The 15,284-nt window shown below is 40.4% G+C and overlaps 1 pseudogene; it reads left to right on the top strand.

Moving 5' to 3' along the window:
* Positions 1–496: 496 nt before the first annotated feature.
* LOC109444431 (small ribosomal subunit protein eS1 pseudogene) lies at positions 497–8,904 on the top strand (annotated as a pseudogene).
* The last annotated feature ends 6,380 nt before the right edge of the window (positions 8,905–15,284 follow it).

Below are 15,284 nucleotides of genomic sequence, written 5' to 3' on the forward strand. Positions count from 1 at the left end.
CTATTATTCCCAGTGCTTTACAAGCACTGAATGCTCAAGACAACCCTATGAAGTGGGTATTAAGATTAATCCTACTTTATAGATGAGAAAACTGAGGGACATTTAAATATCTAACCCAAGGCCATAGAGCCAACAAGTGACTCAGATGGGATTTAAACCCAGGCAGTATGATTTCAGATCAGTGCTACGGAGGTACCCAATACATGATTATTAAATTAGAAAACTCTTGGAATTATTTTCTATTTTCGAAAGCTAATTTAAGATATTTTTACTCTCATTTAAATTGTTTATTTCTAGTATTTTACATGTTCTTGCTGCTTCCCACAATCACTTGAGAAAAAAGTTGTCCTTGAATTTGGTTATGGAAATTTGTCAGTGGGACAAACTAATTGGGTCTCCAGATAACAAAACCATTCAGAGCTTCCTTCTGCATGTTTGTTCTTATTTTAGGCAAGCCGTGCATGGAATGTTAGGAGGGATCTTTACAGAAGGTACCATGGAGGAATCGTTGCCTTCTCCCAGCACTTCTCTGTCTGCTACTCCTTCAGCAGGTTTTAGCACACAGACTTCTTCCCTACAGCTGACCTTGGTGGAAGTAGGTCCTGCTGTGTTGGTGCTGCTATCTGTAAAGAAAAAGGTGAAAGCATTCTTTTGTCAAGCAGCCTTTAAAAACAAACAAGCAGGGGCAGCCAGTTAGCTCAGTTGGTTAGAGCGCGGTGCTCTTACCAACAGGTTGCCAGTTCGATCCCCACATGGGCCACTGTGAGTTGTGCCCTCCAAAACTAGATTGAAATAACTACTTGACTTGAAGCTGGTGGGTCCTGGAAAAACACACTTAAATAAATAAATAAATAAAATTAAAAAAACAAACAAACAAGCAAACAAACAAACATGTATTAGCTGCTATTCAATATTGTTTGTGTACCTTATATAAGTACCTGGCAGTTCTCGCATCTCTTATGCATCAACTTTATCTTTGGCTAAAGGAGACGGATCACAATGGCACAACATCTTTCTGCCGATGACAGTTATTCTGTTATATTATTCTAGCCTAGAATTACTTTCTGAGCACACATATGAACAGTATGAACAAGACATCATATGTCTGTGTTTTCGAAATCATTCATGGAATCTTCACGTTTGTTCCATTGACAATGACAGGTACATGAAATTTTCCTTTCTTGATTTTTCCATTGTACCATCATTTCTTCAATAAGATTCACTGTGTTGATCACTGTTTGAGGTCCAGAAATCCTTCAGGAACCAGGAAGAGTAGAAACCTAGTTGAATTCATTATTAATCCTAAATGCTATCAAACGTAAAAATAAGATTTCTGGTAGATTCTGCCAGTCTAAATATCTGCTGTATGAGATACAAAAGAGACACATTTAATAACATCTCACCAACTTTTTGTGAAAAGCAGACTATAATTTAAGCAAAAGTTTTTACAGTAATGTAATAAACAATTATATAAAGATAAGAATTACAATAAACCTAATCACTAGTATTATATCTTGTATTATTTAAATTTTTGTGAACATGTGAGATAACATTCTTCCTAATTTATTAAGTAAATACACTTTCTCAACATTTCTGTTAGTTGTCAAACTATTATTTTATAGTTACTTATTAGAAGTTATTAATTTTTACACAAATTATTAGCTATTATAATTATGATTAGTTCATAAAGCATGTAACTTTTATAATCACAAATATATTTTTAAATTTTAATGACTGATACTGTTAGCACATAAAGCAAATAAGGTATATTTTTACTCTAATGATATTTAGAATACTGACCTCTAATTGAAAGTTAATATTAAAATATTAAAATTGTCTGATTATGTCTAATCTACTTTTTTGGTGTCAAAATATCCTTTTATGAAATGGTTGTGTCGGTTATATTCTTAATGCATTTAGTTAGCAAAATAAAAAGTTGGCAGTTCCATTAAAAATATTAATCCAAATGCCATGTTTTGGTCATCTTCCTGGTATTGTTATGCTCATTAAATATGATTGGAAACTGTACAATCACGTGATCACTGATCATTTACAAGTTCCAGCGTACTAAAAAATGATATCGAAGTCGACATGCAGCTATTTGACCTCCTAGAAATTGATGCCAAATACTAGATTAATCTGAATCTGAAGTTTAGTGCCTGTCTAACAGTTATCTTTTTCTTCCCAAATCCATTACTTCCATCTTATTCTAGATTTTGATTCTCTTGATGTCTTCATTCCTAGGTGATCTTCTATAGATTTTATGTGAGGTCACACTCATTTGACAGTTGATCATTATATTTCTTTGTAACATTTCTAAGTCCAATGTCTTACATGTCATTTAATTTTTGTGTGCATATGTCTGGTATCTCCAGCTCAACAATACACTATTTGTGGTTAGGATCTAAACCACTTTAGATCTCTTATAGCCCTTAACACTGTGTATCTGAGAGAACCTGTGCTTTGTGAATGACTCAATGAATGACATAATTCAACCTTTATTGAGAATCCAGAGGGGAACAGTTGTTGAGTCTGTCTTGGAGAGGGGAAGTTGTAATGCCAGAGAAATTTTGCAAGCTTATTGTCCCATGAATTAGAGAGGAATGAGCAAGCTGGCCTGGAGCTGAGTCACCCATGACATATCCATATTATTAGATCTTGTGACATGGGAAATCCACAGCTGCTAGTGAGTGTTGGGTCTGTGCATGTGCAAATACTGTCTCAGAGCTCTCTTGAAGTATACAGATTTATATGCCCCAATTAAATGATATAAATGTCAGTGACAGAACAAGTATTTGAACTGAAGCTGTCCAGCTCCAAAATTCCAGTTTTTAATTGCTACACTATACTGCATCTTCCTGACATATACATAGAATCAGAGCAGTCATCATCTAACACTCCTGGGCCCCATAGCTAGAAAGATCAGCCCAAAGTCTTAAACAGTGCCATCGCAACTCTGCTAGGGTCCAGATACTCATACTAGACCATCAAATCTAGTTCCAGAGGGAGGACTAAGTGTAGCCTCTAATTAAAGTTCTGGAAGAAGTTACAGTGCCCTCACGTATCTGGTATGGTTCCGAGTCAGTCTGAAAGAATAGCAGAGAGTCAGCCTGCTCTATCAGTAGGGTGACCATATAATTTACTTTTCAAACCAAGACACCTTTGAGAGTGAAAAGAAGTGCTATAATAATGATGATGCCGAAACTACAAATGTAAACTGGGACTATCCTGGGCCGTCTTTCCTGGCTGAGTCTGCCAAAACCTCCAAGGAAAGGGGAAGAAAAATGTAAGTAAACTTGGTAAATGTGGGAAGCCAGTTATCTAAAAGAAAATTAAGTTGGGGTGAGGGCAATATACCTAGGGGCAGAAAAAGAATGTAGTTAATGATGTTTAGAAAAAATTGACCCAGTATGTATGAGAGAAAGAAGCAAAAAAATATAGTTAGACACACAGAACAACATGGTAGTATGTGTGTGAATGAAAATAAGTCGAGGGAACAGAGGAAGCTGAGAATGGACTTCAAACAATGATTTGGGAGGTGAGGCCCAGATTGACCTAATATCAATCGGGGGCGCACATCACTGCAGGAAGTCTGGAACAAATTGTGGTCTCCAAAGGCTCAGGGTAAACCTGAGAGAGTCCAAGTTTGCTACCTCAGTATCTTCTTAGGTCCAGGATTGTTCCATATTGTCAGACATCTTGTCTCAGTTGACTGGGTTTTCTGAAATCTCCAATGACCAAACAATAAATGTAAGTAAACTTGGGAAATTTAGGAAGACAACTTTCTGAAAGATGATAAGGTTGGTATAAGATCAGTGCACCTAGGAACTAAAACTAGTGCAGTCAGTGCTGTTCAGGAAAGAACTGGGTGATAGGAAGAGACCTGAGATCCAAATGCAAGTTGAATGTGAGTCAGCAGAGCATTCCATATCGAAAATGGGGGAAACTGTACATCACAAATTGGAAAGAAACTTTTTGTTGCTCCAAGACTTGCCAAGGACCTTATGAAAGCAATATGCACAGTTCTGACGTCTTCATTTTAAAAAAGATGCAAAGAATTTAAGTCCAGAAAAGGATTACCAGATAAATTATAGTGGTGAGAGCATGGCCTCTCATAAAATTTAGTGGAGCGAGAGAGAAAGCTAAGGGCTGATTTCACTGTTTTCAACTATCATGAAGAATATGGATACTCATTATTTTGCTTCTCCACAGTAAATTGAAAAGAAGAAATGTGCTGACATTGCGGCAAGAAATACGTTAGTAATGCTTAAGGAAGAACTTCTTGACCCAGTATTGCGCTGGGGCAATGAAGTGCTGAAATCTCTGACCCTGTAATCTTTTTATGATAGGATAGAAAATTACTAGTCCCGACTTGTCATTATACAAGGTATTTGATGTAGGAGGTCCTGAGAAGTGAGTGGAGGAATCTGAGAGAGCGAGAGTCTGAGGGTATCGCTTGATAAATCTGAAGTTCTAAAACTGGTTGGAGGGGAGAAGGAAAAGGCAAAGTCAATTAACCATAAAATGATAAAGTGAACTCTATCCCTGGGCTGTGGGTGTGTTGAGACAATTCCACACAGGGGCCCAGCCCCCACTTAAAAAATCCAGATGGTGACACTCTGACATCAACCGTGACTTCACTGGTGTTGTTCCTCTTTATTCTACTTTAGTCCCAGGTGATTCACCTGGGTGGGGACCCTGCCTCTGGCCCTAAGGAAGTGGCTGTGAGTTAAGCATCTCTGTCTTCCTTTTGAGCTGGGAGGAGCAGCTTCTGTAGCTGTCCCTCCCAGAAGTTCCACTCAGCTTCCTTAATTAAGCCTTATAGGCTTTTCTCTGCCTGGTCAGAGACCCAAGACAGAGTGTTTACTGTGGTCTAATATGATACGTTGTATTAGGGGACAAGGAATACCCTTGCATCTGGGCAGCAGCCAGCATCAAATCAGCTTCAGTTAGTGTTAAGCTGATGTAGCATTACACCTGACACGTTTCTTGTTGCCACAGAACACCACTTAGAGTTCAGCATCCAGACACTCTAAGCCCCACTGGCTATGAGACTTGACCCTCCCTCACTCAGATCCTGAAATTCAAAATCTGTAGAACCGGAGCTGCACAGTTGTCCTCAGCAGTGGGGTGCTGGTCTCCTTAGGTGGACAGGCTAGTTTCTGCTTGTGAGGCAGGTAATATAAATGCACAAGATGTCACTGAAGATTCATAGCTTATCGCTGAGAGGTAGATAGATTCATAGCTTATCACTGAGTGATTTCAGCAGGAGAGAAAGGATGCACAGCCTACCTCCTGTGATGTGGGTCTGTGCAGTCCCCTTGATACTGGCTCTGAAATCACTAAATTGAATAAGAAAGGCAAAGTATAGTACCAAGTGATCCCTTTGCTCCCTGATGTGACTCTCAGAAAGGAATCCTGCTGCCTTTAGATTCTAGGGGCCGTTTTTGCCTCTTTTGCAAGCCCTAGATTTGCTGAGCTCAGTGGCTACTGCACTATTAGGCACTGGAGATACAATGACAAATAAGATAGAGAATGTCTCACTCTCATGAGGTTTATACCTAATGAGAGGAGACAGACTACAAACAAATAAGCAAACAAGTAAATAAGAAAACATCAGATGGTGATAGGTGATAGTAAATCAGGGTGATGGATGGGGAGTTAGTACTGGGGTGGGAGAATAGTTTTCCTTAGATGTTAAGGAAAGACTCACTGAAGAGGTGACCAGAGAGGTTATTTAGAGACTTGAATGATAAAAAGAGCCAACTGGGTAATGATGCAGGGAAAGAGTATCCCAGTAGATGGACCTGCTAGTGAAATGGCACTGAACTGGGAAGGAGCTAAGTGTTTTGAAACATAAGAGGGAGGCCCATGTGGCTGGTGCTAAGCCAGGATGGGATATAAAGTAAGTTTGGAAAATTTGTCAGGAGTCAGATCACAAGAGGCCTTGTGGGCCAGAGGGAGAGTAAATTCAAAATGGTCCTAGAATTGGATTAGACCTTAGAGATCACCTACTCTGCTCTTCTTATTTCAAAAACAAGAAACAGAGCCTGGAGGGGTGAATTTTGTCACTCCATCTCTACCAGCCAACCTTGGTAATGCTCTGACTGGAAACAAGCTCTTCTGACACGCAGTCCTTGGCACTTTCCACTAAACTCTTCCTGAATGCTAAAAAAGTGGGACTCCTAAATGCCGTTAAACATTTAAGTACCTAGTCTTTAAAATATGCCATGATCATCCTCTTTTTGACTTACATTCTACAACAACTAGAAAATCACAAGGGCAAAGTCAATCTTATAGAGTAGATTCTATTTTCTATAGAGTGGGATAGTTTGAACATTTGCTTCTTGTTAAAAATTAAATTTTATAGGGAAAATAATTTTCTTTTTCACCAAGAGCCTATGTTCAGCTGTCATACTTGCCAAGAAGGATTTTTATAGCCAGGATCACGCTTCAGACTTCTTGGTGTTGATCCATAAGGCTTGGGTAGGACCTATCTAAATGACTGGGTGAGAATGGGGGGAGGGCAGGGGAGTGTGTGTGTGGGTACAAAACAAACATGGATGAAGGTTGGTCAATTATTAAAGCAATCGAGGAGCATGGTGTAGTTACCGAACACACAGACTGTGGCAATAGACTGCATGAGTCTGAATCCCAGCTCTGCCACTAACTAGCTGTGTGAATTTGGGCAGATGATCTAATCTCTCTTCCTCATTTTTTCACCTGTAAAATGGGGTGATAATAGTATCTTCCTCATAGAGAATCAAACAAATTAATATCTGTAGAAACATTTCTAACAATGTTTGTTACATAATGCATGTTATATAATGAATATTAGATAAGTGTTTGAAAGATTTTAAAAAGACATAAAAATGTGGAATTATCCTTCACGTACCTTGTATAAAAAGGGAGCTTATAAACATCTTTGCAGGGCAGTTATGCATTATCTCAATGGTGAACGCTTAGTTTGACTATTTAATGTGACAGACCAAATGCAACCCCTTTATTCTAGGATCGGGACACATTCCCATTACAAAGACATATGGTGCAGCTTCTGTGTCTGGGAGGAGCTAACATTCCACTGTACATACAAACATTCTGAATCATAAAATTGTATTGTAAGTTATGTACACACAGGACATATGTGTATATATACATCTTGGTTTTTCAAACAGCAATGACATCGCCTAAGGGAGCAATAGCTTTCACATCCTTCTCTGTGTTGAAAAGAAGGCTTTATTGAAGAGGACATATGGATGGAGATTCATTTTGCATTAGATGAGATCTTCAGTTCTAAAAGGATTTGAGGCTGGCTTGATTAAACACAAATCAATAGCAAGAGATGTGCTGGTGGAATAGAAGCTTGTTGTCACTGCTCTGGACCTTATTCAGGGCAGGATTTATTGCCCAAATATCTGCCACCAACCAGATGTGATGGAAGTGACACCCACATTCTCTGGCCTGAGTCTCCCAGATTTCATGCGACTGTGCTTTTTCCTTTCTCATGCTTCCCTCCCATTAGCTCACGGGTGGACTCTGACAGCCTTTCTGTTCTCTCTCTCTTTTCTGTGTTCTCCCCTTTTCTCTCTGTCCTTGAAGGAGAATGTAATAGAGAAAAGTTCCATTCCTTCCAGGTGATCTTTAATGGACAAAAAGAGCATCTTCCCTGTCTTTGTCTTGGGATGTAAGTATGAATGAGGGGATGGCTTCAAATCAAAGATAACAGGGCTGGAAGGAACTTCAGAGTCCATTGGAACTCTTCCTCACTTTCTGTTTTTTATGGCACATGTAGAAGGAGTTAATGTTTGTACACTGCACTAAGGTAAATGGAGGAGATTACTAACAGTTGATGTGCCCCTCTGGGGCACTCCAGCTATCCTGGACTCTGCTTGGTCACTCTGAGGGCTAAGGGGAACCAAGCTTGACAAAAACTCTGAAATCTTCAAGGCCAACCCTAGGTATCAATATACAGCCGAAGACAAGGAAAAAAGAGAATATGGAGGGTCATCTAGACGGATTACTCATATGATGCAGGCCTGAACAACCACATTCTGCCCTATCTCATATGTCCCCCAGCTTTAAAAAAACAAACAAAACAAACAAACAAAAAAAACACGCAAAACACAGCCCACACAATGTGACAAAAAGGGAACCAAGAAGAACTGGTTTGTTCTAAGAAAGACTGTTACAGTGTGAAAGCACCAGCTATGTTCAATGTAAGAAATACAGAAAAACATTAGTTTCAAGGACTCAAGGAACCAAAATTGCACCTGACGGCCTCAAGGATCATGTTTTAAAAGTGAGGCTTGTTGCTCTACAGGACGATGAAGTTGCATTTAGAAAATCCAAGCAAATTACTGAGGCTATTCAGGGCACAAATTGCCTGACCAACTTTTGTGATATACATCTTACCCATGAAAAAATGTGCTCCATGTTCAAAAAGATGGCAGACCATAATTGAAGCTCATGTTGATGTCAAAATTACCAATGATTATTTGCTTCATCTGTTCTGTGTTGGTTTTACTAAAAACAAACAAACAAACAAACAAACAGCTTGGAAGAACTCTTCTTACACTTAGCACCTACCTACAGGTCTGCCAAATCCGGAAGATGATGGAAATCATGACCCAAGGGATACAAACAAGTGACTTGAAAGAAATAGTCAATAAATGGATTCCAGACAGCACTGGGAAAGATGCAGGAAAGTCTTGCCAATCTATTTATTCTCTTTATGATGTGTTCATGAGAAAAGTAAGAATGCTGAAGAAGCCCAAGTTTGAATTGGGAGAACTCGTGAAGCTTAGTGGTGAAGGCAATAGTTCTGGAAAAGTTCCTGGGGATGAGACAGGTGATAAAGTTGAACGAGCTGGAGAGTGTGAGCCACCTGTCCAAGAATCTGCTTAAAATTCTGACTTTGAATGGTGTCGGATATAAAGTCTTACTTGTGGGAAAGAAAGAAAAGCACAGTCCAGCAAATACAATTCTGATACACCTTCTGTCAAATACTACTCACTAGAAAGCTTGGTGCAACATGTGGGGTTCTCACAAAGAAGTGTCAGCCTTACCTCCCAATATGACAGACTGTCACTATACCATGAACTGTAGGGAAATCCGCATCTGAATCCTAAGCCTTGCTTTTTCTTACCTTTTTTGGTCCTTCCCCACAGTCTGTCCTCATTTGGTTACTTCCTGAGGACTAGGGGTAAGGATGGTGGGGGAGCCGGAGGGACAAGATGAGGGTTACTGCACAGTTCACTGCAAGCACCTGTCTCTCAGTTTTACCTCAGCCTTTGATTCAGTTGTTTTCACTTCCTCCCCTTCTTACATTTTGCCCTTTGGTCTGTGTCCCTTGAGCTGACTTTCATCATCCAATTAGAAATAACACCCTCTTCTTGCTACCAGCTTCTCTGGGAACCTTAGGGAGTAAACCCCCAAGCCTCTTGCCCTCCCCGAGGGGCCAGCAGGGCTTCAAAGAGCATGGCCGCGGCACCACCTCACGGCTGTGCTTCCTTTCTGTTTGAACAGCTTCCATTGCTCTCCGCTGATCAGTAACTCAATGATTCATTAAACACACAAACAATGAGTGAATCTGTTCCATTAGTGAGGCCACCTGTTGATCTCAGACATTCTCAGCTGAACTTGGGGAACGTGAACAACAGAATGCCTACATCAGTTGAGTGCCCCGTCCCTATTTGATGGCATGTTAGAGCAGGAAGAGAAGAGTCCCAGCTTTGCTGGCGCTTTTATGCTCTTTCTTTCATCTGGTGGCAGGGCTGCAAGAATATACTGTGGAATACAATGCACTTCTCTATAATCAACTGGAAAACTCCAAGAGCTTGGTCATTATCGCTGGCTCAGGCTTTCAGAATAAAACAAAGGGAAAAGTGGAAATATCCATACCCTTTGCCTGCAGGTGCCAGGGTAACAGAATTAACAGAGCTAAACAAAAACAAAACCAAAAAACCCGCAGAACAAAGAAAATTATCTGTAAAAGCAATCCTATTGATTGCGATAGCACCTTTTCTCCCTGGAAATAAAACAATCTCTTCGCTTACTTATCTTTGGGTACCTGCAGCTGCGCCAGGCTTTTAGGAACTAGTCTACTAGTGTTTACTAGCTTATTATAAATCAAGACTACTAACATCCTACACAGCTGACAGAGTAAAGCTCCCAATGCAAGCATCACAGTCAACCAAAGTTGATATTTCGTTACTTGAAAAATAGCATTTTTCTCATACGTATTATAATTAACTCCTCTTATTATAATAAAGGGGAGAGCTTTCATAGGGTCAGCAGTGTCAGTTTGGAGCTTGAAGGCTGTATCATACTAGGAATAGGGAGACATAATCTCTTCTGAGTTGAATACTAAATTGCTTCTTTAGGGTGAATTTAGTTTTTGACTGTCACAGGCATCAGGTTTGTACTGCATACTTCAAAGTTGATAGGCTTAAATTTCTCTATAGTGACACTTTGATTAAAATATTTGATTACATAGCTCAGTTTTTATGTTTATGATAGGTTTATTCTAGAAGATCAGTAAAAACTTAGTTGTTCACTGATTCTTGTAAGAAAATAAAAAATGAAGAAGTAGAGGGAAATCGCTCTTGAAAGAATATTCCAGTTTCTATTAACTTAACATGTAAATTAAAAAAAAAATCATCAGTTTTAAATTCTATGACAGATTTCAGAGATCACTGTTGCTTAGTGGCTATTTTACTTTCATTTTTGTAGCCCTGGAAATGACAGGAAGCCATGTGAGGAATTCCATTTGTGCCTCTTTCATGAATATTATTTTGCTTTTGGAGGATGTGCTTTGAGCTACAAACATTAAGAATGAACAAGGTAAACACATTGAGGGAGGCAGACCTTACTCGGATTCTCTAGGCAGGTGTGGGTATATCTCCCTCATCTGATACATAAAAGGACCACGTGCATTTTCAAAGGGATTTCTGCAAATATGGTCTTTTGACAACCACTACTATGATTTGATTGCCAAGTGCAGGTGGTTGTGCTGAGGCCCAGTTTTGAAATCAAAAGAATCCTCAAATTCTTCTGTATAAAAGAGAAAGGCATAAAAAGTGACTTTTAAAAAAGACTAAATAGACAGGGATGTAAAGTACAGCATAGGGAACATTGTAATAACTATGTATGGTTTCAGATGGGTACCAGACTTACTGGGGTGATCACTTTGTAAGTTATATAAATGTCTAATCACTATGTTGTACACTGGAAACAAGCATAATATTGTATGTTAACTGTAATTGGAAAGTTAATTAAGAGCTCAAACACGTTTAAATAAATAAAAAAGATTAAGTAGGAGATAGCCACATATGAGTTTAAAAAATCAGATGGAGGCTCGTAAGAGCTATCCTCTTACGTGATTAGACTATCACTGTCCGTTAGAACTTTCTGCAATGATGCGAATGTTCTCTACCTGCACTGCCCAATATGACAGTCACTAGCCACCTGCAGCTAGCCACTGAGCACTTGAAATGTGGCTAATGTGACTGTGAAACTAAATTTCAGTTTTAGTTTAAATTTAAATAGGCACATGTATTTAGTGGTTACTGTATTGAAGAGAAAAGGACTATTCTGTACCTTGACAAGGGACATAGATCAGGTTGGTCTTCATTGCAATATCCCCAGGATCTAGGTTGTTTTCCCACCTTCATTGTAAATTCTCACTACATATTTGTTGTATGAAAATATAAATCTGATGATAATCCACCCTCCCTTAAGATTCTTCAGTGCTTCTCCTGGCCTGAGAGCTCCAACTCCTAGTAGCCTCTCATCTCCATCTACCTTTGGTCCAGCATATACATCTCCAGCATATGCAATTTTTTAAATCCATCCTTTGACTTGCCCCCATCTTCCTGCCTCTGTGTTTTTGTGTGTGCAGATCCTCTGCCAGGAAGGCTCTTTTTCCCACTTGTCCACCTTGGCAGAACTTTGCTTATCTTTCATGACTGGAAAGATTACTTTTTTTGGAAAGTCTTCGCCAACTGCTCCAAAACGATGAATCACAATCTTCTCTTGGTTTCCATAGTGGTGTAGTATAAATGTTAGTGCAGGAGTGTCTTGGGGCAGACCCTCACATCTGTGTACAAATATTTGTAAGGGAATTCCCAAGGGAAACTAGCAAAGTAGTGGGTGGGGAGTGGGGGACAGGGAGGGGAGGAAGCCAAGTAAGTGTGCAATCACAAAGTTACACAGAGGGTAGTTTGTGCCTCATCTGTGGGCAGACTTATTAACTCTATAAATCAAGTCTCAGAGTTGTCCTGACCTGAGGCAAAGAAACTAGAGTTTTCACACTCTCACATCCATCAATTATTGGACGCGCAGCCCCAGGCACTTTGGTCTCTCCGTTTGTGTGGGCAAAGGAGACTCAAATGATAGTTCTCCAAAAAAGGGGGCAAGTTCTGGCTGTGGGAAGTGAAGCCGTTAGACAGATGACATCATCTATTCTGAGGGATGTTAGAATTGAGTTTATCTGGGTTGCAAACCCAGATCTACCTTTTCCCAGGGAAGTGACTAAATTGTTTTCAATCTCAGTTTCCTCCTCTGTATTTAGGAAATAATTGTATCTAACTCTCGGGCTTAAGGTGAAATTTAAATAGGATAATGTGTGTAAAGTATTTAGCATAGTATAGGGTAACCAGGGAAAAGTGAAAAAAAATTGCAGTTGTTATTATAACACAGCATTTTATTGCATATCTGACTCCTCCACTAGCCTTGAGATTGTCTAGGGCAATATTCTCCTCTCATTGGTCTTTAAATCACAGGCACTTAAGCCAATGCCTGATCCTGAGTAGCAGTTAGATCAATATTTCTTGAATAAATGAGTGATACTCAACTTTAAACCTCATCTCTCTTATCATCTCTGAGGAAATGTTACATTGAAACATTCCATTCATGTGTCTGTTTTGCCCGTTAGACCACTTGGGTAGGGTTTCTTATTCTTTTTTAATTCCCTGAAATGTAACACGACCTGATATATGACAGCTGCTAAACAATTGTTGAACTGATGTTTGTCCAGGATGTTCTAAGGGTAAAACCATTATAATCTGAAGGTTGTTTTTTCCACTTCAGAGTTTGTTTGCAGACAGTGGTCTTAGACATGTGGTTCAGGACAGGAAAACAGAAACCCTTCCAGGTTTTTCAAGCATCGTGTGATTTAGTAGAGGGAATTAGATGTGTAGTAGGCAGAATTTCTAAAATGTCCCCCTCCCCAAAGATGTTCCACCCTAACCCCAGAAACTCTGAACACGTTCATATATCACTTCTGTGATTATGTTATATGGCACCATTTATCTTAAGAAAGAGAGGAGGCCTGGGTGGGCCTGATTTAATCCCAGGAGCCTCTAAAAGCAGGGAGTTTTTTCAGTTGAGAGCAGAAAATAAGAGTCAGAGTGTGAGTGTGAGGGAGGCAGTGTGAGGGATCCTACTGCTGGCTGTGATGTTGTAAGGACCTGATGTGCCATTGCTAGTTTGAAGATGGAGGAGGCCACATGGAGGGAAATATGGTGGCCATAACGACCTGATAGCAGCCCCTGTCTGACAGACGGAAAGGAATTGGGCACCTCAGTCCCATAACCACAAAGAGATGAATTCTGCCAACATCCTAAGTGAGCCTGGAAGTAGAGCCTCTAGATAAGATCCAGCTTGACTGAGATCTTGATTTTAGCCTTGTAAGACCCAGCATAGAACCCAGTTGAGCCCACCTGGACTTCTATAGAACGGGGAAGTAAAAACTATGTTATTTTAAGCTGCTAAATTTATGGTAATTTGCTACCCAGCAATAGAAAACTAATACAAGTGCTTACTAAGTTATGGAAAAGTCTGGAGTAAAGAAGGTAAAGTGGATTACTCCTCACTTTCAGGTTACGCCACCACAAGCTGCCACCTTGAGATCAGGTAGCTGCAGGAAATTACAACTAATCCACAACCCTGAGGCTGGGGCCTCGCAGTGACATGTGGAGAACAGCCAGCTACCAATTGGTCACATCTGCTGAGGCTCAGACTCAGTCACCCCCACCACTGCTGACTGAGAAGAGGAGCCTCTTGCTCTCTTCTGCCTTACAGATACCCCACAAGTGAATTTTATTGTTAAACAGGTCATATCTAGAACCTTAGTGGAAAGGAAGTCTGGGATATGTAGTTCCCAGACATCTAGCACCTGAGATAAAAAGGAACCTGTAGAAGGGAGTGGGGCTAATGCTGATTGACAATGAATTATACTCATTATGACTCTTCAAACCTTCAAGGTCCTTTTAAGTCAGGCTTCTGGTAGGAGTTATTATCTTCATTTTATAGATCGGAAAGCTGAGATTCAATTGGGCTAAATATCTTGCCTAAAATCTAATAAATAAGAAGTAGCAAAAACCAAGATTAGAGCCCAGATCTGTTTCTCCTGAAGCCTACATCCTTCCGCCTCTGCTGCTGATGCTGGCCTTGAGATGGAATCTGTACCATTGGCTGGCTGTTTGATCCTGTAGGCTCAACTGAGGAGGCAATAGAAGTGGCAGCAATTTCATCTGATTTAAAAGTTTTCCTTAGGTTCCGGGTAATAGCTGCTGTTAGCCTCTTGTTGGAGCCCTCGCTAGCTTTGTCCTCTTTTCCCCTTCTCTCATCCAAGCTTCCTCCTTGACCCTCTGCCCCTGATTTTGGACACAGACCTTACAATGTATGCTCTAATTCTTGAGCATATATTGGTGAAGGGTCCTGCCTCCTTTCATGGGGCAGTCCCTGCCATCCCTTTGTCCTGTGAGTACAGAGAATTGACCCTTCTTCTCTGTGCTCAGGGTCTCACTGCCGCTCCTCCACTGGGGACTGGCACTGGGCTAAAGAGCAGCATTAGGGAGAACACCCCCTGGGAGAGGGGGTCATGGAGCATTGCCCCCCACACAGCTCTGTCTTTGCTGCATACTAAACCAATTACAAAAAGTTTGGCCCACAGGATTCAAGCATGAGCAACTTGTCCCTCTCTCTTCTCTCGCTGACAGTTTTAAATCTGCTTTTTTTAAAAAAAACAAATTCTACGAGGTTTTAGCACCCAAACTCTAGAGAGATGGGATGCAATTATCCCAAATGTCAGGGTGTAGTGAGCCTTAGAGGAGGAGCTCTGGATATTTTTCAGGACAAAGATATAAAGGAGACACAGTCTCTGGGATTTCCCTGTGACCACAGGTTGGAGGCTGGGAGGCTGGTCTTTCCAGGTCTGACTCGACTGGCTCTCTGGGTACCCTAATCCTCCTTGGATGGCTACCCTTCTCTCCCTGGACTTT

This window comes from Rhinolophus sinicus, chromosome 3 (assembly GCF_057876585.1).
Source record: "Rhinolophus sinicus isolate RSI-liver-muscle chromosome 3, RSI-T2T, whole genome shotgun sequence".
Classification (NCBI taxonomy): domain Eukaryota; kingdom Metazoa; phylum Chordata; class Mammalia; order Chiroptera; family Rhinolophidae; genus Rhinolophus; species Rhinolophus sinicus.